Source organism: Vigna umbellata, chromosome 7 (assembly GCF_029865625.1).
Source record: "Vigna umbellata cultivar VRB3 chromosome 7, Vumbellata_1.0, whole genome shotgun sequence".
Taxonomy (NCBI): domain Eukaryota; kingdom Viridiplantae; phylum Streptophyta; class Magnoliopsida; order Fabales; family Fabaceae; genus Vigna; species Vigna umbellata.
The window spans coordinates 24,861,972-24,887,363 of NC_142171.1; the positions used below are offsets into that span (position 1 = coordinate 24,861,972).

The 25,392-nt window shown below is 26.5% G+C and overlaps 1 pseudogene; it reads right to left on the reverse strand.

Annotated features, from left to right (window-relative positions):
• Positions 1-10,213: 10,213 nt before the first annotated feature.
• On the reverse strand, positions 10,214-11,496 carry LOC124847924 (ethylene-responsive transcription factor ERF034 pseudogene; annotated as a pseudogene).
• Between the last annotated feature and the right edge of the window lie 13,896 nt (positions 11,497-25,392).

Genomic DNA, 25,392 nt, shown 5'->3' on the forward strand with positions numbered 1-25,392 from the left:
AAAGATAAGTTATCCAAGAAATGTTTATGAGCTATAAAATCATCTCCTTTCATTCAAAAACAATATCATAACAATTCTATTTTCATGATATATGAGTGTTATAGAATTGAGAAGTAAATTTTATTTGGTTGTTAAGTCATATAATGTTGTACGAGTATGATACATTGGATGAACGAGTAGTTTGGTGTATACTGATGTTTCTTTCTTTTAAGTATATGTGAGAAAAATTACTGTATTAATAAATTAGCTAATATGATTTTTATTTAATAGTTTACTGATTTATTTTTATAAATTTATTTATATTTTTTATTATAAATATATTTTATCTATGTTTTACTAGTATAATTTTTTATTATAAATTTGATGTGATTTTTATATTATGTATTCATTTTTTTTTCACTTTTTAATTTAATAAACTTTTATGAAAGATGATGGATTTAAAGTGTTTGCATATGTTAAAATTAATAATGATATTTAACATAAACTTATGTAAGAGTTATTTAACTTAATATGTTTGTCAATAAAAAATAAATACTAATAACTAATAACTAATATTTATTAATATATATATATATATATATATATATATATATATATAAAGATAAGATCGTATTTATGTTTAAATAATATCATCCAATATTTATGTCTAAATAATATCATAAACATAAACAATATAAACTACTATAAATGATTTGATAATCAGACTAGCATAAACGCTATAGTACAAGCAAAAACTATGTTAAATACTATAATAAATATATAATGTTTTAAATCCAAATTACGAATAATACTTTTTGTTTATATTGGTTGTTTCTCTTTATCAGTGTATATCCATAAAGGACAAATACTTTATGCAAAAGTTTTGCACTAATTCAAAAGAACATTAAGATATATGAAGACATTATGGAAATGTTTCATCGTATCTTTTGTCTGTCCAATCTATAGAAGTAACACAATTATCTCTACAAAAACATAACATCTGATCTCGTACTAAAGGCTACACACCTACATCAAAGTCAATGATTTTTAGTAATAGATCTTTCTTAAAGTTGCCTATACGAAGAATGAAGAGAGAAAAAAGCACAAAACTACGTATATTATCATGCTACCAAAATTCTCTTGTTGTTGCATTGTCTGGCTCTTTGGAAAAGAAATTTTTTTATAACAAGTTTTTCATATCTATTTTGTATTGATTAATATTCTCTTTAAGAGAGTTTTTCATTTGTACTTGTTTAGAAAACTTTATTGCTTTTGGATTAAAACACTTGGTTGTTTATAACTCATGAAGAATTAAAACTAGTTGGACTAAAACTCATTATAACTTCTTAAAGTTAATAAAATTATTTAAGAATATTTAGAGGATAATTAAAGGTACAGAGTGAACCAATATAAAAATGAACTTCATCTATACTCACTACAAAAAAGGACATTACCGAAGGCCACAATCCCTTGGAAACCACCATAAGCCGTCGATAGTGACCTTTTACCGACGGCTTATCGACGGCCAAATGACCGTCGATAAATCCCTTGTCGCTAACATTTACCGACGGCCTTTGCCCCTCGGTAATTACCGAAAGGCAAAAGCCTTCGGTAATTACCGAAGACCTGAAAAAAAAATTATAAACTCAATCTAGAACCATGATCTGAGATTGAAGATTTCTATCAACAGAGTTCTAAGAATGAAACATATGAGAATTCTGAGCAAAATGTATGAAGCACAATCTGGTCATATACCCTCCAAGTAATTAACAATGATTTTGGATGATATAAAGCGAATTGTGGTCCTATGTTGCGGCATTATTGGCAAGATTGCTCCAAGCTTTCATTTTTGTTTTTAAAAGCTTTCAAAAATTCTTAAATATTAAATACTTTTACATACTATTTAACTTCTACAAACTGTAAAAAGTTTTTCAAACTTTTTTCTAGGGTTTGTCTGTTATATATATATTATTGGAGTAATAAGGATGGTTTACACATCAAATTAAGATACTCTTTTATTGACATACATAGTCCCTCGCCACATGTAAAAACATGTCTTGGACGTTGTGAAATTTGATGTGTATTTAAATTAATTTTATTTTCTCAGTAAAATAATTTCATGTATAAATTCTAGCAAAAACTTAACATCAATATTACACAAATGAATTAATTAAATCTTTTTAAAAAATTAAATTAAACCAAATAAAAATTAAAATCTAATTAGTTTTTTTCTATAAAAATTAGAAATAAAAAACATTCTAGCCATCAACTGATCAACAGGTTAATTTTCTACTCATATCTACTGTTTTTTCAAACAGTCTTTTTGACATGCTGTTTTTTTAAATAGTTTGAATCATAAATAATTCATATATTAAGACAGTTATGGTACAATCAACAATGTTATTATTATGGTAGTTAATTCCATCTTTTTCTGTCATTATCGTACCAAAAAGATCGTAATAATTCTTACACATAGCTTCACTCCTCGTAGACATCATCATTTTCTTTAGTTTTTGTCGCTTTCATTAAGTTTAAGTTTAATTAGTCTAAACTTGGGTGCTAATCTTCTTGTTTTAAGCAATTCTTTAACTAATAAAGTATGTATATTAATCAATAATGTAATCAAAACTAAATCTTCCAGAACACAAATTCAACATTTAACGATTAAATCGATATTTATTATTAAATAATGTTAAAAAAAATATAATTTATTACACTAAAAACTAAAAACAACAACTTTTCATAAACTTTTAATATCTAAACTAAAGCACGCATACAGAATTAAATCAGATACATAATAACACTTCAACTTTTAAGTTTTAATTATTCTTTTTAAGAATGGCAACAAGTTTAAATCTAAAATATAGAAGAAAATAAATTATATCAACAAAACTTTTAATTTTTTTTATGAATTGATTTTTTCAATTTTTTTAACTGATTTGCTAGTTTATAAAACCACTTCAATTCTAATATATTTTGTGGTTCCAACAAACTATTGAGTTCATCAATTTCAAGATTAAACTAATGAATCTGATCTTGCTTTCTGAACAATTATATTAATTGTGGGTCAGGTTAATTAGCATAATTTTTTTTGTGTATATATATATATATATATATATATATATATATATATATATATATATATATATATATATATAAAGAATTTATGTGGTGAAACAAAGGTGGAAACTATAATAATTGTACTTTGAATTGTGACATGTATAAAATTCAAAATATATAATTGGGCAATAGTAAAACATGTCTTGTTCAATTATTTATATTACATTAATTTATATTATATAGTTTGAAAGTGAAAAATAGTACAGAAAGTAATGAGGTGTTCTTCCTTTTCTCTATACACTTTTTTCAATTTATTTTATTACTTACTTTTCTATCACTCTTTTCTCATGGTGAGGTCATTTAGCACTTTCTTCTTAGTGGTTTTGAATAATTATAATAGGAAACAATAGACTTTTGATCTCTTAAATTACACTATCTTCGTGTATATTCTTTTTCTTTTCTTTGTTTAGATGATGTTGTCTCCTTCTTTGGGTGTATATACATAGTGAGAATAACATGACTTTTCTTATGATAAATCATGATGCAAAAAGTGACACTTAGAACCAAAAATTATTCGATCTTGTTCCTTCTGGGGACTAATTTATATTACAAATAATCATGTTTAATTAATAAGTTAATTAGTAAATGCATGATTACTAATGGGTCTTTTTCAAAGAGTTTTATATAATAGACACAAACTTAAACTTATATAAAGAATTGATACTTACTTTTAGTCAAAAACTTTAAAACTATAAATTTATGGATTTTTTGTTTATATATTATCATTTTTATTTAAACTTATACTTGGATTTCTAATCATACATTTAATTTGTTAATTTCTTAATCATACATTTAATTTGTTAATTTCTTTCAACCAAATACAAGAAAAGTTGTGGAAAGAAGACATCAAATACATCTATTACATATCTTGAGAATCTAGATTATTTGACACGTTTTTGAAAAACTTGGCTCATAATAGTTAACACTATTTAAAACTTTTACTGTATTTAGACACTATTAGACTCTTAATCAGTTTGGCGTTCTAAACTTTACTATGTTTAGACAGTATTAGATTTTTTGTTTGTTTGTTTGTTTGGTTTGACATTCATAGTATGTTAATCTATGTTTATTGAATTTTTAAAAGTAAAAATTATTTAAAATAGTTTTGATTTTAATGTGAATCATAAATTCACATTTTATTATTAGATCAAACAAAATCAAATACATATTTATTGTATTTCTGATATTAATATTTTTGTTTTAGTATTTAATAATTATGTAATGAAAAGTTGTTTTGATAAATTAATAAAAAGGAAAAAAAAATCATAAATGGTCTCTAAACTCTTAAATAAGGTAAAGTTTTTAAGCTATTACAATGAATTCTCAATTTAACTTTAAAAAAAATAGTTATTATTAATCCACTTTAATATTAATATTTTACAATTGTTAAAATGTGATATTACATGTGGTGAGAGGAGTATGTGGTGATAGGAGTATCCTTCTGTGGTAAGATAAAATCCATTAGTAATGATTTTGTAGAGCAGTAAATGTCACCACAAGTGCATAACTCGTTAAAGTTTGATATCAATATATGTATTCAGATGGTTAAGTTTGACATGAATGATAACATGTCTTAAGATTTGTTGATATGAATGTTTATATGATTTATTTCTCTACAAATGTAGTATGATTGTTTTTTTTTTTTGGTAAATTAGTTTACTTTTTCTTTTTTGTTTGGTTGTTTGTTTGTCATTCATCTTTGCAATAATCACCTTAATGATATTAATCGATAAAGTTGTTCCAATTAATCTGGTGCAGAGTAAAAGAGATGCAACAACAGATTAATTCTGTTATCTATAATTTTTTTTAAAAAATTTTAACTTATGTTACTGTGTATATATAATTTTTTATTCTTAGTACATGTTTATTGATTATCACATGTACAATGTTGATTTAATAGTTTTATACTATTAAATAAGATGTTAGGATTAAGATGTTTATTACTTAAATATTGTGTAACATTATCACGATTTTATAAAAGAATATAATAAATTAAGAAAGAAAAATTATTTTATAAATTAATTTTTAATTTTATTTAATTATTGAGTGATGGTTTAGACATTTTAAAAACTTATTTGATTAATCATATACTAAAATTTGATAATTTTGTAGTAGTAGGTCTGACATTAATCACATGTTAAATAAGAAGAGTTTAAAATTATGAAAAATATAAATCATATCTATTATAGTATATCAAGAATTTTACTTTATTATATATGTATATTTTTGTTTAAATTGTTCAAAAAGTTGATTTTTTAAGTTGTTTGGTATTATTAATTTTCTTTATATATATATATATATATATATATATATATATATATATATATATATATATATATATATATATATATATATATACATTTTTTTATACTATTACATGTTCATAGAAGCTGAGTTATTGTTTTTATTTTATTTATAAATTAATTTGTTCTAAAAATAAAAATATTTTTATACTTAATTTTATCCTTTTATAATTTTTAATTAATTAGTTATTTAATAAAATATTAAAAAATAATTTATATTTAAAATATTATGTTTTATACTATTTTTAATTTTATCGTTTTATATTTTCTAATTTATTAGTTATTTAATAAATTATTAAATAATAATTTATATTTAAAATATTATTTTTTACAAATTTTTATTTTTAGTTTTATCTTTTATGTGATTTTTAATTACCTTATCCTTTAATAAATTTAAATTTAGAAAAAAATGATTTATTTTTATTTTTAAAATAATATTATTTTAAATAATATATATATATATATATATATATATATATATATTTATTAGAAATAACAATTATTTATATTGCCATATCTTTCTAATTTATAATAATAAAAAATGATGGGGTAATTTTTTAAGTGATAAAGTTGGTAACATATAAAAAGATGTGTTAACTTTGATGTTGACCACTTCAATTTTTCTCAAAGAGTAACAGTATTCTTTATGTACACAATTATAACCATCACATCTCTTTCCCAAAAAAGTAATTAACCATCACATAATCGAATGTTAAATTATTATTTTTCAAGTCTATTAAGAGACTAAACATTTTTGTTTGAGTCATGCTTACGCAATATATGCTCTCATAATTATAGGTTTTAGGGGGAAATATAGCAGCTAGTTTGCTATTTTAAAAAGAAAATGTGTATTTTCTTTTTCATATAAATGGAAAAAAAATTAACAGGGTGTATAAAGAGCTGGGCCTGTAAATGAATCATTATTTAAAAAAGAGAAAAATAATTAAGAAAATTCATTTTTGTGCTCTTTATTCAATATTTTGTGGAACGGCATCTAATAGCTATTACCTAACACTAAAAAAAATTGGGCAGATTTGACTATAAAATAAATGAAAATAATTGTGTTTGTGTTTAGTATTTTTAGAATTTTTTTTTAAGAATTTTTAAACCAAAAAATTTAGGTAATCTAATAAAGATTTGTTATAATTAGGTTAAATAATTTCTTTCATTTTTATTTTTTTTAAATATCAAATAAGTCTCTTATTTTTATTCGTCTCAATTTAGTTTTTATTTTAAAAAAATAATACAATTAGATCTTTTTCATTAATAATGCACTAACACCGTTAAAGATGTGTCACATGTCAATTCGTATTTTTTTTCTAAAACTACTTTTATTTTTTATTTTTATTTTTTTAAATTTGTTTTATTATCAACCTGTTCTCCAAAGAAACCAACAATGTGCTTGTTGTAGGGAATAATAAAATATCCAGAGATATCCACTGTAAGGTCTTCTAGTAAAGTTTGTTGACAGGGCTACCTTGGTCGACCAACACCTTGTTGACTCCGTATTTGGAAAACTCAATTAAAATGACCATGAGATAGTCTTAATATGGGTTTAGAGCTTGGAATTCATTGTTTGTAAACGTGATCGAGGGCATGCTTTAGACTTTTCTTTCCACCAAGTCTATCGTCTTAAGAGCGCATACATGCCTCTTTTGCGTTGAATGAGATGAACCACCTCCTGTAAATCCACCCGAGATGGTGTTTATGTGGACCTTAAGTGAGCGGTCTCTGCTTTTGCTCTTGCTTCGACTTATGTTCCTGGATGACTCCCTCCTATACTTGGTTCTAGGGTTATTTCTTCTAGGACTACACATCTGGTTCCACTGATGAGGTGGACTTCTGTTCGAGCAGTCCTTCTTCACGAATTACATCAAGTTGCCTACTCTGATGAGCTCTTCGATTTTATCTCCCAAGGTTGAACAATATTCAGTAGTATGGCCAAGGTTTTTGTGATAGAGGCAATGCTTGTCCCCGTCAGTATTGGTTGTGGTTGGCTTCTTCCTTGGAGCGGGAAAAAAGTCGACATTGAGTTCCTCTTCTAGGATTTTGGCTTGAGGCACACTCAGCAGGGTGTAATTTTTGAAGCAAGGACCCTTCAGTTTTCCTTTACCCTTAGACGACTTCTTGTCTGCCCCTTCTTATGTCCTTTGACGATTTCACACGTATTTACTTGCGGAAGTCCCTCATATCTTCCATCTGCATGTACCGCACTGCTCTCTACCTTAACTTGTTCATGCTCTCAACATGCTTCACACATAAACTATTAGCAAACGGTCTCAATCATAACGCCATGATCAAATGGTGCATGACCACCTTTGGGCTAAGGTTTAGAATTTGTAGGGACACCTTTCCAGATCTCTCCATGAAGGTCTGCAAGGACTTCTCCTTCTCCTACCTAACATCGACCAGAGCCATCAATGCCAAGTGATGTGGTCGACTTGATTTGAACTCTGAATTTTTCTCAGATGGTCGCAAAACAATCTATGGAGTTTGTCAACAACATAGAAAACCAAGCCAAGGCTTCCCCTTTCAAAGAAGTAGAGAAAACATAACACCTTATGGCGTCACTTGTAGTGTACAACGCCATTTAGTTCATAAAGATTAGAATATGCTCATTTGGATCTATATATTTGTCATGCTTATCAAACACTAACATCCTCCACTTATTGGGAAAAAGGTGTCTCCATGACAATAGACCGGTTATGTTAACAGTTGGTATGAAGTGATGGTGGTGTTTGCTCATGTTGAAACTACTCTCTTGGATAGTTTATTTTGGCTCATCTCTAGGTTGCTTAACTGGTCCTTGAAGAGTTGGGGTGGATGGAAAAAAACCTTTACCACCTTTCTCTTGTCGAATGATCTTATTCTTGACCCTCAATGCTTTTATGTCTTCCTTATGCTTCCTCTACATCTCATTCATTTGCCTTTGCATTCTTCTCATCATTTTCATCTGGTCCATTTGGTCGTTAACACTTTCCTCTGGTTTTAAGTTTCTTACCATGTTTCTTGTGGTTACCATGCAGGGTTCAAAAGTTCTCGCTCAATCCCATGGTGGACGCCAAAATATTTTAGGTGTAAGGTCGAATGTCCACTTAAAACAATTTTCATGTCGCTTACTCTTTAGTTCTTAATTATGCCTTTATTTATACTTAATGTTTATAAACTTCATAATGAAGTTGAATTAATCATAAACTCACATACTACTAAAATAATAAGCTTGTGAAAAATGCTAAACTCAACTAATCTCATTAAACTTTTGTAACTTGGTTATTTTGATTTTTCTTATTCCTTTTACATAACTAGCACCGGAAAAACAAATTGAAATATATATATATATATATATATATATATATATATATATATTAAGAACAAGGTGTTAGCTAATGGATAGACACAAGACTCTATATTGGAAAAATATTTTCTATCTGTATTAACCACTTACACAATACATTTTTAATATTAGATTCACTACATGTTTGAACTTGAAAACATTACCTCGTGGTTTTCCTGATTAAGAAAATGATAATTTTTATTATAAAAATTATAATTATAAACAAAAAAAACATGTAATATTTATTCTTTTAAGTGAGTGCAATTATACATAATTAATTGTATAATTGATTTAATATTTTCAAGTAAATCTCTTCAATCCCTTGTTGGTATAGTTTTTAATATTACATGTGAAATACAGATAATGATTCACTTTAATTCATGCTGAAATGGAGGTACCAAAGTCAACTTATTGACACAATGTCAGACAGAATCAAAAGTGAAGATGGTCGTTTAACAAAATCTGCCCAACTTATGAAGATATTTTCAATATATTTTGTTCCAATTCACTCAATCATAGATTATATATATATATATATATATATATATATATATATAAAGAGAGAGAGAGGTGAGTATAGATTCAAGTTTATATTTTTAAAAATAAATATTTAACTAAAAAAAATGAATAATGTAATAACTAAAATAAATAGTACAACATCAACAGAAAGATTTTGTTTTGTTGTGGTATATGTTGAAAAAAAAAAAGAAGGATATATAAGATATAATGTTAAACACTCTGTACCAAATTAAAACATTCATTTAATAATCCTATATATAAACTTAATTAAGTTTTAATTCTTTGTTTTTTTTTAATTTTTATATTCTTTTATTAAATTATTGTCTTCGATCACATGACTTTTATTTTCAAATGTTAAAAAACAGTAAAAATTACTTGTTATTTTAAATTAATTATAATATTATTTTACTAATCACAAAATTTCATACATTTTAATACGTGAAAATAAAAGAAAAATGACAGGATAAAAAAATAGTCTTGTCATTCCATTTATAAAAGAAAATTAAACAAGAAGGATTTAATTAAAAAAAATTAAATATCAAAAGATGAATTTTTTTTTAATAAAAACTGAATTAAAGATAATTAATTTTACTTAAAACTTAATTAAGTCTCGATAAAAAGACTTGTTGTGTATTTAATATTTAAGTTTAAATCTATATGTCAAGTTAGACTTTTCTTGTGTTAAAATGATGATTAAATACTCTAATTTAGTAAACCGTTGAAGTTTAGTCAAAGAAAATTATAAACTAGAAATGATTTGCCTAATATTATGAAGTTTTTGAGGCGAAATTAAAGGAAATGATTTTAAAGACCTTTCATATACAGTTGAAAAGAGACTTTGTCTGATATTATGGTATATGTATTCCTAATTCATACGTAATTTACATAATTCAACCCAAAACACGAAAACAATAGTAAACTGTGTTGGACGAAGTAATAGCAAAAGACAACACCCATATACAGATGAAAAGAAAGATTTAAACTTTTCTTCAACTGATTATTATCTGTGCAGAATGCAGTTGCAGAGACTAAACAAGAAGAAAAAAACTCAAGAGAAAATGAGAGTAATTACTCTCTTTTTCTTTCCTCTTTGTTTTTTTATTTAACTTTGTGCAGAAAAAAAAAAAGAAAAAATCTCTGACTAATAATTCTCCCAAAAAAGTGACTCTTCAAGCCTAAATCCACTACCAACTGCACACAAATGCCAAGAAGAAGAATAGGAGCAAAGTTCATCAGGGAAAAGATCTGGTAGATCAAACAAAGTGTCATCATCATTGGTGGAGTTTGAGTTTGAGCTTGAAGATGAGACATTTTGTGCTTGGCGTGGCTCTTCTTCTTGTCCTTCTTCATCTTCAATAGTACTTTGGCAATGATTAACATCAAAGGGTGTGTTTGCTGCTTTTGCAGCTGCAGCTTGAATGTCCTTAGGTGAAGTAGAAGCTGGTGTCGGAAGTTCTTGAGCCAATTCGGGGAAATTGAGGTATGCAGAATGACCCTTGATGGCTAAAGCAGCTACATCATGTGCTCTAGCAGCCATTTCTGCAGTAGGGTATGTTCCGAGCCAAATTCTTGATTTTTTCCTTGGCTCACGGATTTCAGACACCCATTTGCCCCAGTTCCTCATCCTCACACCCCTATAGGAAGGATTCTCCAACTTCCTCTTCTTGCAGCACCCTTTTGATTCCTTTTCATTTTCCAACAAGGTTTGAGAAGTGGTAGGGGTTTTGGAGTGTTGTTTGGTGCATGAATCTGAGTTTGAGGAGTTTGAGGTTGAAGATGACGATGACGATGATGACGATGATGTGCTAGAAATACAAGTGTTTGTTGTGTCAATGAAGATTGAAGGGGTTGTGGTGGCGGTGGTGGTGGTGGTAGAAGTGGTAGAAGTGGAAGTTGAGGCAAAGGAATTGAAGAAGTCAGCACCGTTTTCCATATTGCTACGTTTTCTCATGGTTGGGTTGGGACCTTGATTGGTGTGGTACAGAAAGAATGAGTGGAGGGTGCACAAAAATAAATAGACCCTGCTAAGGAAGCCTTGGGAATCATGATTCTCTTAAAAAAGAAATAGAAAAAAAAAAATCATTTAAAAAAAGGAATATAAAAAAGAAACATGGGTTCCATTAGGCACAGTTGTGCTACATTCAGCTAATTTGTTTTTCCATGTGGGAATTGAATAATGTGATTAAGCTTAACTCTATAGTCCAATGTTGTTGTTGGTGTTGTTTGTGACTTACTTCTGGTTTTTTCTAGTGTCTTCATTCTATGGTGGCCATAGCTCTTTCCATTCTTTTTATACTCTCATGTGTTTCCACAGTTGTTTTCCTTTTAAGAGAAACCCCTCTTTGGGGTCCTTCCCTAAGTGGTAGGACCTTAATTTCACTACCATGATTTTTTCATAATCACCCTTCATTCTAGTTTATCTAAAACTCTCATTATTGATTTGTGGGGTGGCCAGCTAGGTCCTCAAAAATAGAGCACACCAAACCCCATAAATTCTTTAATACTTTCATCTCAACCTTTTATAAGGTCTTTCTCTGTTTATTGTGATGTATATAACTACAAATTTGTATAAATTTTATATAACTAAATTCATCTATCATAATTGTTTCTAGTGTGGGTAGATGATTTTTACAAAACATTTACTTTAGAATATTTTGAACATTCTTGGTCAAATTCCTTTCTTATTTAAGTTTTAAACTGTTCATGTTATACAGGTAAAGGGTACTTCAACGTTTAAGTTAATTGTTAATCTAATCAGAATTATAGTAAAATCTTAAATTCACAATAAATACATTCACCTAATTTCTTAATACTACAGTTGTCTGATTTCATCGTTTTCGTTTTGTGGTATGGTTTTATACAATTATTTAACTCAGGAGACAGTATCAATGCCCCCAATGAAATGAATTTTTTTATATGATCAGCTTGTTAATGTGTCTTGTTCAACTTGACCCAATTATGTGTTAGCCTGATCTGGCCTTCTGCTTGAGATTGGTGTACCATTTTCAATGTTTGATTAATTATGCATAAATTTTTTTTCTCCAGTTGTGATCACTTGGCACAACCAATCGAATCAGGACTGTTGTCTGAATATAGCTGGTGGAAAATGAACTCAATTAAATATCAATATTCCAATAATAATTTCTTCTGCAATTCACCACTTGAGAAGGCCCACGTGGGTTTTGGTAATGTAGGAAGAAGACAAGTGACGCAACACACATGAACAAAACTGTTGTAAGTTTATTTTCCCTATAAAAACATCATATTAATTGAGTTGAATTGTAGTATTGAGAGAACGAAACAGTGACATGTATTATGTTTATATTGCTAACTGTCAATTGTTGTGTCTTTGTTTAACTATTGATTAAGGTTTAGATTGACATAAGAAGGGTTTTAAGCACAAAAACATGGCTCACGTACACATGGTGCACATGCCTGTGGGCCATTGTTGGCTCGAATTCCCTTTTTAATTCTGGTCCAATGGTCAACTATGTACGCAAGCAGGTGTGTTCAATCTTGATATTTCTTCTATGGTTCCATTTTTGTGTAGAAATTCTAAATCTTTGCCAACCCATTCTGAGCATTTGAGTCGTGTGCGTCAAAGAATTGCAAGACTATCAAGTTTAATTGTCTAAAGCAATGCCAAATTTCTTCTACAGATCGTGTATCTTAGATCTTTCGTTTGATATATTCTAGAATAAGATAGATGTCATAATTATGAACAATAATTTCTTCTAGGTATTTAGTGTAAACTACTAATAAAAAAATTAATGACTATTTATAATGGGTCTAATCTGCAGTATAGTATATTAGATCATAAATGTTGAAATATTTTCTATATTAATTTTAATTTTAATTGACATAAAACTATTTTTTAGGTTGATTGTATTTAATTCACATAAAATAGAATATTTTATTTTATATTCCATTATCATCTACTTTATTTATCTCCTTCTTTTTGTGTTTTTCTTTTACATTTATTTCTTTTATGTTCAAATAATTTAACTTTTTTTTACTTATTTTGTTACTACAACAAAATCACGAAGAAATTACTACTACTACTAGTTACTTTTATTCTCATTTGAGAGGCCTTTCAACTCCCAACTTTTTTAATATATATATATATATATATATATATATATAAAATTTAATTTTAGTATATTATGCACATGGTATCTTACAAATTTTATATATTTGTTTTTATCACTAATTACTATAGTGTTATTACGAGGTTATGATATCATTTCTTATGAGAAAATGTAGCCTAAGATCATTAGTCATCACGCTTATCACTTTAATTTCGTCCATTATAAAAAAAACAAAAATGAATTTATCGTATAAAAATTTATCAGAAATTTTTGTTTTTCAACTAATTGATAAAAAATTCGTTAATAAAAGTATTATCGGTAATGATATAATTTAAGTACAGGACATTATCGATGAATATATATTTCGGTAAAATTTGTCAATAAATGGCATGTCAGTTTTTAATGCAGTAAACCATATTTTTTACCTACCAAACAAACATAATGACACTTCAAGATAGTAAAATTCGAAACAAACAATAAACAATACTAGACAAACATCACAAACATGTTTATAAGACAATGCAAACAAAAATAGAGTTTTAAAATATGTTTGTAAGTAATGTATCCACACATAATAAAAGAAAGTAAGGTGAAAAAAAGTCATAATAATATCATATCCATTAGAATTATTTTCTTCTTTCTTCAGGGTTTTGTTATTTTTGTTGGGATTGTGACTGGACTAAGGTGACCTAGGTTGGAGTGGATTATTGCTAGGTGGATTGAAGGTAGTTAAAGACAACATTGTGTAGTTTAAGGTAAGAATCTCATGACCTGATTTTGCAATGAATCAAACATGCAACTTAAATCACCATAAGCATGATCACGTGCTTCTAGTCAATATGTGAGGTGGATAATGACCTTCTTAGCACTAGTGGAAGAAGATGCCTTTTTGTGAAATGTCTTTGTTTATCTTAAATGGGTGATCAGTGGAAAGAACCTACGATGATAGGTAAACCAACAACTTTTCCGATCACAATTTAATGTGAATGTCTTAGTGTGTCCCATGTAATGTGGACAAACTAATCTACCATGTTTGCTCCAACCAGATAACATCTCATATGCTGGAAAAACATTAATAATTTACAACAAAGTTGTCATCATAAGGAAATTTTGCTTATTATGTCTAAATATCACTCTACAACTTATTCAAATCATTAATCAAAAGCTTCAAATAAACATAATGAATGCCTTGGAATTAAATGAACCTACAATATAAGATTATGTCATAGACATCTCAAATGGAAGATTAATCATAGACCAACATACAAATTAAATTCATTCGAACATAGATCAAATTGAACATTACGAGGATCACCAACGAACGATGGATGACGTAGCATTCATTGTACTTAAAGTTAGGACAATCTAACCTTTATAGTTTAAATAAATTCAAACTTATCTTGAATTTAGATTTTCAAAACTAAAAGAGTATCAGTATATACAATCAAAATTTAAATTAAATAAATTGAACTAAAATCTAAAAAAAAAAGATAAACTCATTATAACACAATTAAAGATTTGAAAATCTTAGCCGCTGTAATTATTGAACAGTGTAGAAGTTAGTAGTAATATGAGTATATTAGGTAAAGTGTTTACCAAAAAGGAAGAGTTAGGTGGAAGGGAAAAAAATGCGGCAGAGTGCGTATAAAGCAAAAATGGATAGCGGAATTTTAACTAAGCCGCGGAAGTCAATTAACAAGGAAACGGCTTTTACAATCGAAAGTTAATGGGTTAGGTTCAACAATTACTCACACCAATTATATCATAAAAAGGTAACTTTTTTCTCATCATTCTAGTAAATACGACGTTCTGTTCTGTTTGTTTCTATCCTGTTAACGAGGTATCCACTGCCCTTGGTCCCCTTCTTATGTTCCTTCTTACTACAAACCAAAATCTGTCTCAACTAAAGGACAACATTCTTCATTCTTTCTTTCCTAACCCACATGTTTAATTCTTTATATCACTATTTTTTTTTATTTTCTAAATCTATAAATGCAAGTTTGTATAAGGTAAGACTCCTTAATAATTAATAGATTTATTTGTTATTAGTTTTGCAAAACAAAACAAAAAATAGAATTATGAAGTAAATGTTAAATTATTATTTATTATTTGGTATATATATATATATATATATGCTCACAAATTATTAAAATAACATATTCTACTGTTACGGATAATATGTTTTCAAACTTCTTCAACTGTCAAATGAAAATTGTGTCGAAATTTCCATAGAGTCAATTTATAATATATATATATATATATATATATATATATATATATATATATATATATATATATATATATATATATATATATATATATATATAAAGGTAAATGTAAATTTTATTTTATAAGTTAATTTTGTATGATTAAATTAGGTTTAAACATCGTTTCTTAACAATTTTAACATCTTTGTGGATATACAGCTTTAGTATATTGTTCATTTTTTCATTTTACTCTATATGATACTTAATCTTCGGTAAATACTTTCTCTTAATTTGTACTACACTTGTTTTAATGTAAAAATATATCTCCTTTACAAATTTGTAAAATTATGAATGTCTTATTAGATTGATATATGAAAATATGTTCAAATCCTAAATGTTTGATTATTTATTTTTTCATGACAAACAAAATTTTCAAGTTAAAGTTCTAATTTAAGTAGAAATATAAAGTTATTTAGATATAATTTAATGCATTAATTTAACAAAAAAATATGAGAAATAACTACAACTAATATAATTTATATTTTAAATGGAAAAGGTTGATGCATCTATGGGGTTTATTTTTATTTAGGACAAATTAGGAATGTGAGAATTCAAAATTTAGACTCAAATTTTAACCCTTCTTCCTTGTTTTCTTCGTAACTAAAATTATGAAAATGTGATTAAGTTTATTATTTATGTAGAACCTTCAACATAGATCCACATTTTCCATACAAAAGGCTATGTTGGATTCATAAGAAATTGAGCTTATCTTAGAGGGTAATTGAAAGGATTATAATACCCACAACTTTTAACTTAGTAAACTTTTAAATGATTTAATTGTTTTCTTTAATCCTTTAATTTGATCAAACACAAAAAAAAAAAATCAACAACCAAAATTATTGACTAATAAAGCCACAAGCCCCATGAAAAATTATATTCTTTCTTTTTGTTACTTCTATGATCAATTCACTTGTCACCAAATAACACATGAAGAAAGCATCTTGCAACAAAATCAAAAGGATGCAAAAAGGTGTTGGGAACACAATTCATCGTTAAATGTCACTTTTGACATTATTTTCTTTTATGATTGCAATGAGCACTCAATATTTCACTATTTATTCATTTTTAGTTTCCATTGTTAATGAAGTTTCCTTGAAAATTGGGGTCACAAATAGTGTCACTTCATTACATTGTACATAGGCATATGTTCGAACAACAAAATGATCAAAACAATTTTATAAGAAGCCAAGTCTAGATAATAAAATAAAGCTTAGAAATGTTCAATTTTTATGCTTATAAAACATTGATTGTAAACTTAGTTTTCCAATTTTTCAATATTTTTAAACAATTTTAATCTAATTACATTTTAAAAAAATAATGCCGACAATAATATCAACTATTCAATAGGTAAGATAAATTTATATGTTAATATTTTCTTATAATAATTATATGATGTATGAACATTGAACGACAATTGTTTTATTTTAAAAAAATTAAAAAATCAAACCTACTTAAAATTTAATAAGAACCAAAATTATACATTCTCAAAAATATAGAAATAAAAAAGAGACACCTAAACATCACTTAAACATTGAAAAAATCATACTTAATTACTCTTACCAAAGTGTACAAAAGGTGGTTGAGAACATAAAAACTGTAAATTAGGTTTTGTGATTATTTTTTGTTATAAAACGCAGTAGATATTTTTTACATTTAAATCAAGATTTATATTTTATATAAATATATATATATATATATATATAATATTTATAATATTATAAATGTAATTTCCGAAGTTCAACTAATAAAATTTTTATGAATGATAATTTAGTGAGCTGTTTTCGTTGACAAATGAATAAAGGTATGTGTGATGTTAAAGTGATGAAGATTTTCACTGGATTTTGTAACCAATAGAAAGAGATTCGTTTGCAAACAAGTGTCACTAACAAAGGTGGCACCACTATAGGGTAAAGATTCTTGCAAAAAGGTCAATAAAAAAAGGTAAAAAGGCACACATATATATATATACTATTTTGCTAAAAAATGTTGTTAGAAAAATAATATATTTTTTATATCAATTATTATAAATAATGTTTTATCATCTAAAGCAACTCGAGTTTTGATTAAAATGATTAACATAAAATATTAACTCTTGTACCGTAGGATACCTGAGTCCACTAAACGGTCGACAAATAACCCAACCGACCGTCCACTAGGCCTTCTTATGTTTGTATGACTTACACTTTGATGTCGACTACTTGGTGATCGACATTTAGACAGTAATGTAGTCGACTAAACGATCGACACATAACTTAACCGACCATTCACTGGGCTTTCTTACGTTCGTATCATTTAGAGTTGGATGTCGATCACTTGATGATCGACAACTAAACAGTGATGTGGTGATAAAGTGCTCGCACGACGGTTCGCATAGTTACATCAATACATAAGACGCTCGACGTATAATGAGCGATATCTTAAACTTAAACGGCGTAGCGGTTAGAGGTTACCAATTACGAATATCGGTCAATGCCATAAATCACGGGAATAACTGACCCAGTATCAAACACGATCTAGCGGTTATAACTTTCAGATAGTCAACTTCGGTAACCACCCAAACTTTCAGCTAAACGGTTTGTTTTACTGTTTTAAATACACAGAGCACACCAGAAAAAAGGTACGTTTTTTCCTTTAGAGAAATTAGGAGAGAGAAATTATTCTTCTTCTTGACCATCTTGAATTGAAAAGACTCAGTAATTTCCTTTTTGACTTGAGCGTCGGAGTGCCTTTGCAGGTACCAAGCCCATTTTCCCATCAGAGAGCATAGCGCAGGAAAGGAGATATCACAGTAGCGGCATCACAGGAAGGAGCAGCTGAGGTTTGTTAGGTTCGTATCTCGGTTTCCACATCCATACTGAAACAACTCTAAACTTTAGTTTAAGGATAAACAATGGAATCAAAGCACTTCTACTAGGAGCTTAAAATAGGAGATATTTTTTGCTACTATTTTAGCAAAAGAATAATCGAAAAATTAATTGCGGATAAAAATTGAGAAATAAATGTCATATACAAGTTTATGCTAAGTTATCAATATTAGAAAATGACACACGAAATAGTGAGAAAAAAAATGTTTCATATATGATTCACGTTGGGTTGTCAAATTGAAAAGACATTAGTGATGTTACTTGTAATAATAAATAATCTATCAAGTTCAAATAAGAATTTTATTACATACAACTAAACATTTTAGGAACGTAATTAAATATTGATAATTAAATGGATAACAAGAAAAAAAAGTGAAAGTAAACATGGCGTGGATATGATAAAAAAAATTGTATATATAGAGAGATATGAGTATGACACTTATTAACAAAACGATGAATAAATTTTGATTAAGTTGATTTCTGCATATATCTGTTTAAGTCATTGGAAAACATATTTTTTTACCCGTATAAAGCATATTTAAATAAACTAAGAAATACATTAATGAAAAGATAATAAAAATAATTCTTATAAGTAATATCCAGAAGAATTTACCTTCTAACCGAGTTCAACTAAAACTAATTTATACATAAATAAACTAATCAATAAAAGATCTTTTATATAATTTTTCTTGTTTATAAACTAATTTTAAATTAGGTGAAGAAACTTGGTTTTTCTAATACTTTATCCAAACACACAAAAATAAACTATTTTTAATATTTTCAATCACCCAAATTATTCATTATTAGTTTACTTTGATTTCTTTTATTTTTCTAAAAGAATTATGTACTCCCATTTAAAAAAGTTTGACATGATTTTCTTCCTTTTACACTTTCATCTAAACATATGTTTGTTAATTTATAAACATGTTTAAACTAATATAGATAATTTCAAGTGTCAAATACATTGTGTCTGGACTCATAATCATTGTCATAATGAACAAGTCCTATGTTAGTAGGTATATATATATTCCCTTATTGACATCCCTATGGGCAATATAAATTTTTAGGTCAAACTAAAATGCATTTGTATCATTTAAATTTAAAAATTCATATATATATATATATATATATATATATATATATATATATATATATATAGAGAGAGAGAGAGAGAGAGAGAGAGAGAGAGAGAGAGAAATAAAAAAATGTTGACGACTTTGTTCAAGACTAATTCAATTCCTAAAAAGAAATGCTAAGATAATGTTATGAATTAAGGAAAAAATGAATTAAGATAATGTCCCAATTCCCCCAATATGTTTCTAGAAAACCACCACTTAGGAGGGAAATTGCAATGCAACTGCATTAAGAAAAAGAAAACATATTATAATTATCATTAAAAATTATTAAGATTCACACAATTAATAAATCATACTTTTTATTTTAAATATATCCTACACATAATTTAATTTATCTTAATATATTATACACAAATTAAAAATGAATTTGCATATGCTCTTTTTGCCCTTTGGCTTGCACACTTGAAATATGAAAGAATCAAAATCCAATAATTCCCTTTAGACCAAATACGTATCTAATCAATCATACACAAACAAATCTTATTTATATTATATCATTTAACTTGTGTGTGATGCTATATATCACCTAACTCCTTCATTTTTCTCTTTATATATAATAACAAAAGATACTCAATTGCTTTCATCTGTATGTAGTCTTTGTTTTTGCTTTTCAATTACAATTCACAAACCTATAAAAATAAACAAACTCAAACATAGTTTCTTTAAATGCAAAATGGCTTAAATAACAAAAGATACTCACTTACAAAACCAATAATGAGAATCTCCTTCCATTTTACTATGCAATATTCAATAACATGTTTCCCATTCTTTGAAAATATTTATTTTCACTAGTCTAAGTATAAATCAATGTGTTTAGAATGAAATACTCACTCAAAAACATTATTTTGTTTCCTCAAATTAGAAGAACTAAAAACTCATTTCTAAATGTAAAGGAGATTAGAAATATTGTATTGTATTTCTCTTGTAATTCTTGCATTTATATATATTTATATATATATATATATATATATATATATATATATATATATATATATTTGTTAATAATATTATGATGGATGTGTTAAAAACTCTCCATTATCAATAAGTTGTCTTTGTTGGTTATTCTCTGATCATTGTCAAGTTGAATATTGAAAATCTAGCAATATCACTAACATTTCAAGGTTTCATTTCAATAAAAAAAATAATTGCATATTTGTACTATTATTTATTTTCATTTAATTGTCTATATATGCAATTTATATCTCCAATTTGTTCAAAGCATGCCCTACACCATGCAATATTGAGAAAGAAACGTGAAATGATTATATTTAAGTACACTACTATCTTTTTTATTAATACTATAATTTTTCTGAATTCTTTTTTTAAGAAATTTAGATTTCATAAAAACAAGAAAGTTGAAAATATAATAAAAACAATTCGCAAACTTATTACTTTAACATTTTATGTTAGAAGTGATATCATCTCTTTATATAAAATTAACCTATTTCTCTTTTTTAATGAATCTCTTGGACGAATCTCTCGAAAAATTCAAATATAACGTACAAAAATAAGTATAAAACGACTATACTTTCAATGGTGATCATATTATGTATGACATAAACCACATTAAAAAATGTTTCTATAATGTACGTTGAAAAATCTTCAACCGTAGTACTTATTATTTTTATAATAAAAAATAATTGTAGAGTATGATGTTTAGAGTGATGGATGAAATGAAGGTTTTGGAAGTTTGAGTTTTGGTTCTTTGAATAGAAGAAAAAAACAAAAACGTTAGAAATATTCTTGGCGTGCTTTCAGTGGTTGGGTCTGTGTCGTGTCAGCCATTCTTCTCCGACACATTTATCATTCATGGAGAATATCACACTTAAGTACTATTAATATAAATAGTAATATAAATATAAATATTAATATTAATACACAAGAATTTGGACCTTGGTTACTGCTTACAACCACCAAAAAGGACTCACCTACCTTCCAATAGGACACCATACATGAAAAGTGTTTAAGATATCCTTTATATTTATCAAAGTTGTGTTTTTCTCACACTAAATTTGTAGTTTGAGATAATGATTTAGTTAAAATCCATCGAAACCATTTTATAATCACGATTTATTTACAACAAGGTCATGCTGATAGAGCATGATTTACTCATATTTGATATTTTGTAAAATCTTGTCAATTTCGGTAATTTAGTAAGAAATTCGCACAAATTTTGAAAATTGTCTAATTTTAAGTTTTATTTATATTTTAAATTATATAAACAAAGATAAAAAGTGTAAGGAGAGATCTTTTGTTTAGGACAAAAAGTTACTAAATGTTGGTTTGAAATTACAATCAAAATACTCTTTCACACTTTTCTCTCAACCTTCTAACGTTATTTTAGCATTTCGGTTATAAAGTCATTTTTTCAAGTTCTTAACACTCCTTCTCTAAATCGTGTGAGGGTGTACCTACCAAAGATACTTTAATGCTACAAGTCAGCAATATGACTCTTCAATTAACAAAATTCGCAATAAATGCAATCACCTACCTCCTTACCTTAGACTTCAAACTTGATTATTGGTGACACTTAAGGTGTTTAAATGTTTATTACCGTTCGACCATTCCTGGAATCTGACCGAGCGGTTGACTGATTCGAGCTCTAGTACGCTACTATCGTAGACCATTCGGTCAATAGCTGACCAAGCGATCATACAGTACACCAAAATTTGATAAAAGTGTAAGGATAGATTTTTTGTTTGTAAAGGGTTGTCTAGGAAATTGATAATGTGTGACATATCGATTGTTAGGTAGATATTTAAGTTTGTTAATGTATTTTACTTGTTTAGTAATATCATTGTGATATTTTTGAAAAAAAAATTAAATATATTTGTAACCTCAAAATTTGAAAGTGAAATTGAAATTCGCCCTTCTCTAAAACTTTTATATATTTTTTGTTCCAAACTTTAAATGTTAAACGACATTAATTATTTTAACTCAATGACATTAATTTCTTTTACATGTTAAACGACTTTCCTGGTTATCAATTGGATTGGAATGTGTCAAACGATGTAAACGACTAAAATATTTCTAAAAGACTAGTTGACATGTAAAAAAATGTAACTTAGTTAGGTTATAAGAACTATATCTATTTATTTTTAAAGTCTAGGACAAAAAATCATTGTGACATTGAAAATTTTCAATTTCTCATCAAAATTTAAGGACTAAACATACTTAACTAAAAAATGGTTAATGAACATAATTATTTTTCTTTGTGATTTGATCAAAGTGTAAGGAGACATCTTTTTTTTGTATAAGAATTGTCATATGGATTTGATAATGTGTGACATCACAATTATTAGATAGATCCTTAAGTTTATTAGTTTATGTTATTTATTTAGTAATATTACAATGATGTTTTTGAGAACAAAAATAAATATATTTGTGGTTTATAGATTTGAAGGTGAAATTGAAATTCGTCTTTCTCTAAAGCTTTGATGTATTTTTATTTTCAAACTTTAAAAATAAATGGATATGGGTCTTTTAATCCAATTATGTTAATTTATTTTACATGATAAACGACTTTCCTCATTTTCAATTGGATTGAAACATGTCAAACAATGTAAACGACTCAAATGTGCCTGAAAGATTGTTGAGAAACAAAAAACGTATAACTTAGTTAGGTTATAAGAACTATATCTATTCATTTTTAAAGTCTAAGATCAAACTATATCAAAGTTAGAGACATTGAAAATTTTCAATTTCTCATCAAAATTCAATGACTAAACATATTTAACTAAAAAAGAAATAATGAATGAACATGATTATTCTTATTTGTGATTTGATAAAAGTGTAAAGAGACACCTTTTGTTTGTACAAGAGTTGTCATATGAAATTGATAATGTGTAACATAACGATGGTTAGCTAGACATTTAAGTTAGTTAGTTTATTTTACTTGTTTAGTAATATTATTGTCATGTTCTTGAAAAAAAAATGAAATATATTTGTAGTCTCTAAACTTGGAGGTGAAATTGGAATTCGTTTTTTTTTTTTGAAACTTTTATATATTTTTGTTTCCAAACTGTATATAATTCTTTTAACCCAATTATATTAATTTATTTTACGTATTAAACGACTTTTCTTATTGTTAATTGAGTTGAAAATTGTTAAACTATGTAAATAATTCAATCGAATTTGACATACTAGTCGACATGTATAAAAAATGTAGTTTATTATGATAATTATATCTATTCTTTTTTAAAGTCTAAGGACCATAAAGTTTGTGACATTCACAAAATTCAATTATCAAAACTTAAGAATTACAAATATTTAACTAAAAATTTAATGAATGAACATGATTATTTTTATTTAGGATTTCTCATTATTTGTTTTAAATGGTTATATTATTTATTAATTTGGTCCTTTTCTATGGTAAAATTATATATAAAATTAGAATTAAGAATATTGTACATTTAAAAAAATATGTCTACAATTGATATTGACAATATTTAAAGTCACCCTCATATACAAAGTTAACGTATTTTAATTTGGATGGTGACGAATATATATAACAATTTCGGTAATTTAGAAAGAATTTTGCACCAATTTTGTTAATTGTCTAATTTTTTTGTTTTACTTATATTTTAAACTATATAAACAAAGATGGAGTGGATAAAAATTTATATTATTTAGTTTAGGACAAAAAATTACCAAAATTTAAGGAGATATATTTTGTTTGTATGAAGGTTATATGGAATTGATAATGTGTGACATCATGATCGTTAAATAGATATTTAAGTTTGTCAATATTTTACTTACATAGTAATATTAGTGTGATATTAAATTCGTTTTTTTCCTTAATATATTTTTTGTTTCTAAACTTTAAAAATAAATTATATAATTTTTTTAATCTAATGATGTTAATTATTTTTGTGTTAAATAACTTTTTTTTATTGTCAATTGAGTCTAAATGTGTCAAACGATGTAAATAACTCAAATATATTTGAAAGACGGGTTGACACATTAAAAAAAATGTAACCTAGTTAGGTTTTAAGAACTATATCTATTTATTTTTAAAGTTTAGAATCAAATTATATCAAAACTTCGACATGTTAACAAATTTAATTTCTTATAAAAATTTAAAGACTAAACATATTGAACTAAAAAATAATTAATGAATATGATTGTTTTTATTTGTGATTTGATAAAAGTATAATGAGATACCTTTTGTTTGTACAAGGGTTATCATATGAAATTTGATAATGTGTGACATCACAATTGTTAGGTAGACATTTAAGTTTGCCTATTTATTTTATTTGTTTAGTAATATTAATAAATTAAATATATTTGTAGTTTCTAAATTTAGAGATGAAATTAGAATTTGTCTTTCTCTTCTCTAACTATATTTTTGTTTCCAAACCTTAAAAATAAATAAATATAGTTATTTTAATTCAATGATATTAATTTCTTTTTTTACATGTTAAGTAACTTTTCTGATTGTCAATTGGGTTAAAACGTGTCAAACAATGCAAACCATTTAATCGTGCTTAAAAGTTGGTTCACAATAAAAAAAAATGTTAAAAATGTTTTTAGTCTCTAAACTATCGCGCAATTGTGGTTTTCATCCATCTCTTTTTATAATGTGCAAGATTTAGTCCTCCACAACCAACGCTACTAGTTTTTTTCTTACATGCCTAACCGTGTGTCATGTATTCAAGACATGTGTACAACTAACTAATCAACGTAGTTGCCACATGTTTAATTTGATTTTTTTGAATTAAAACTAATTTTCTTAAATGGGTAAAGGGTTGGTCCAATTAGCTTCATCTTCTTCAAATAAGAA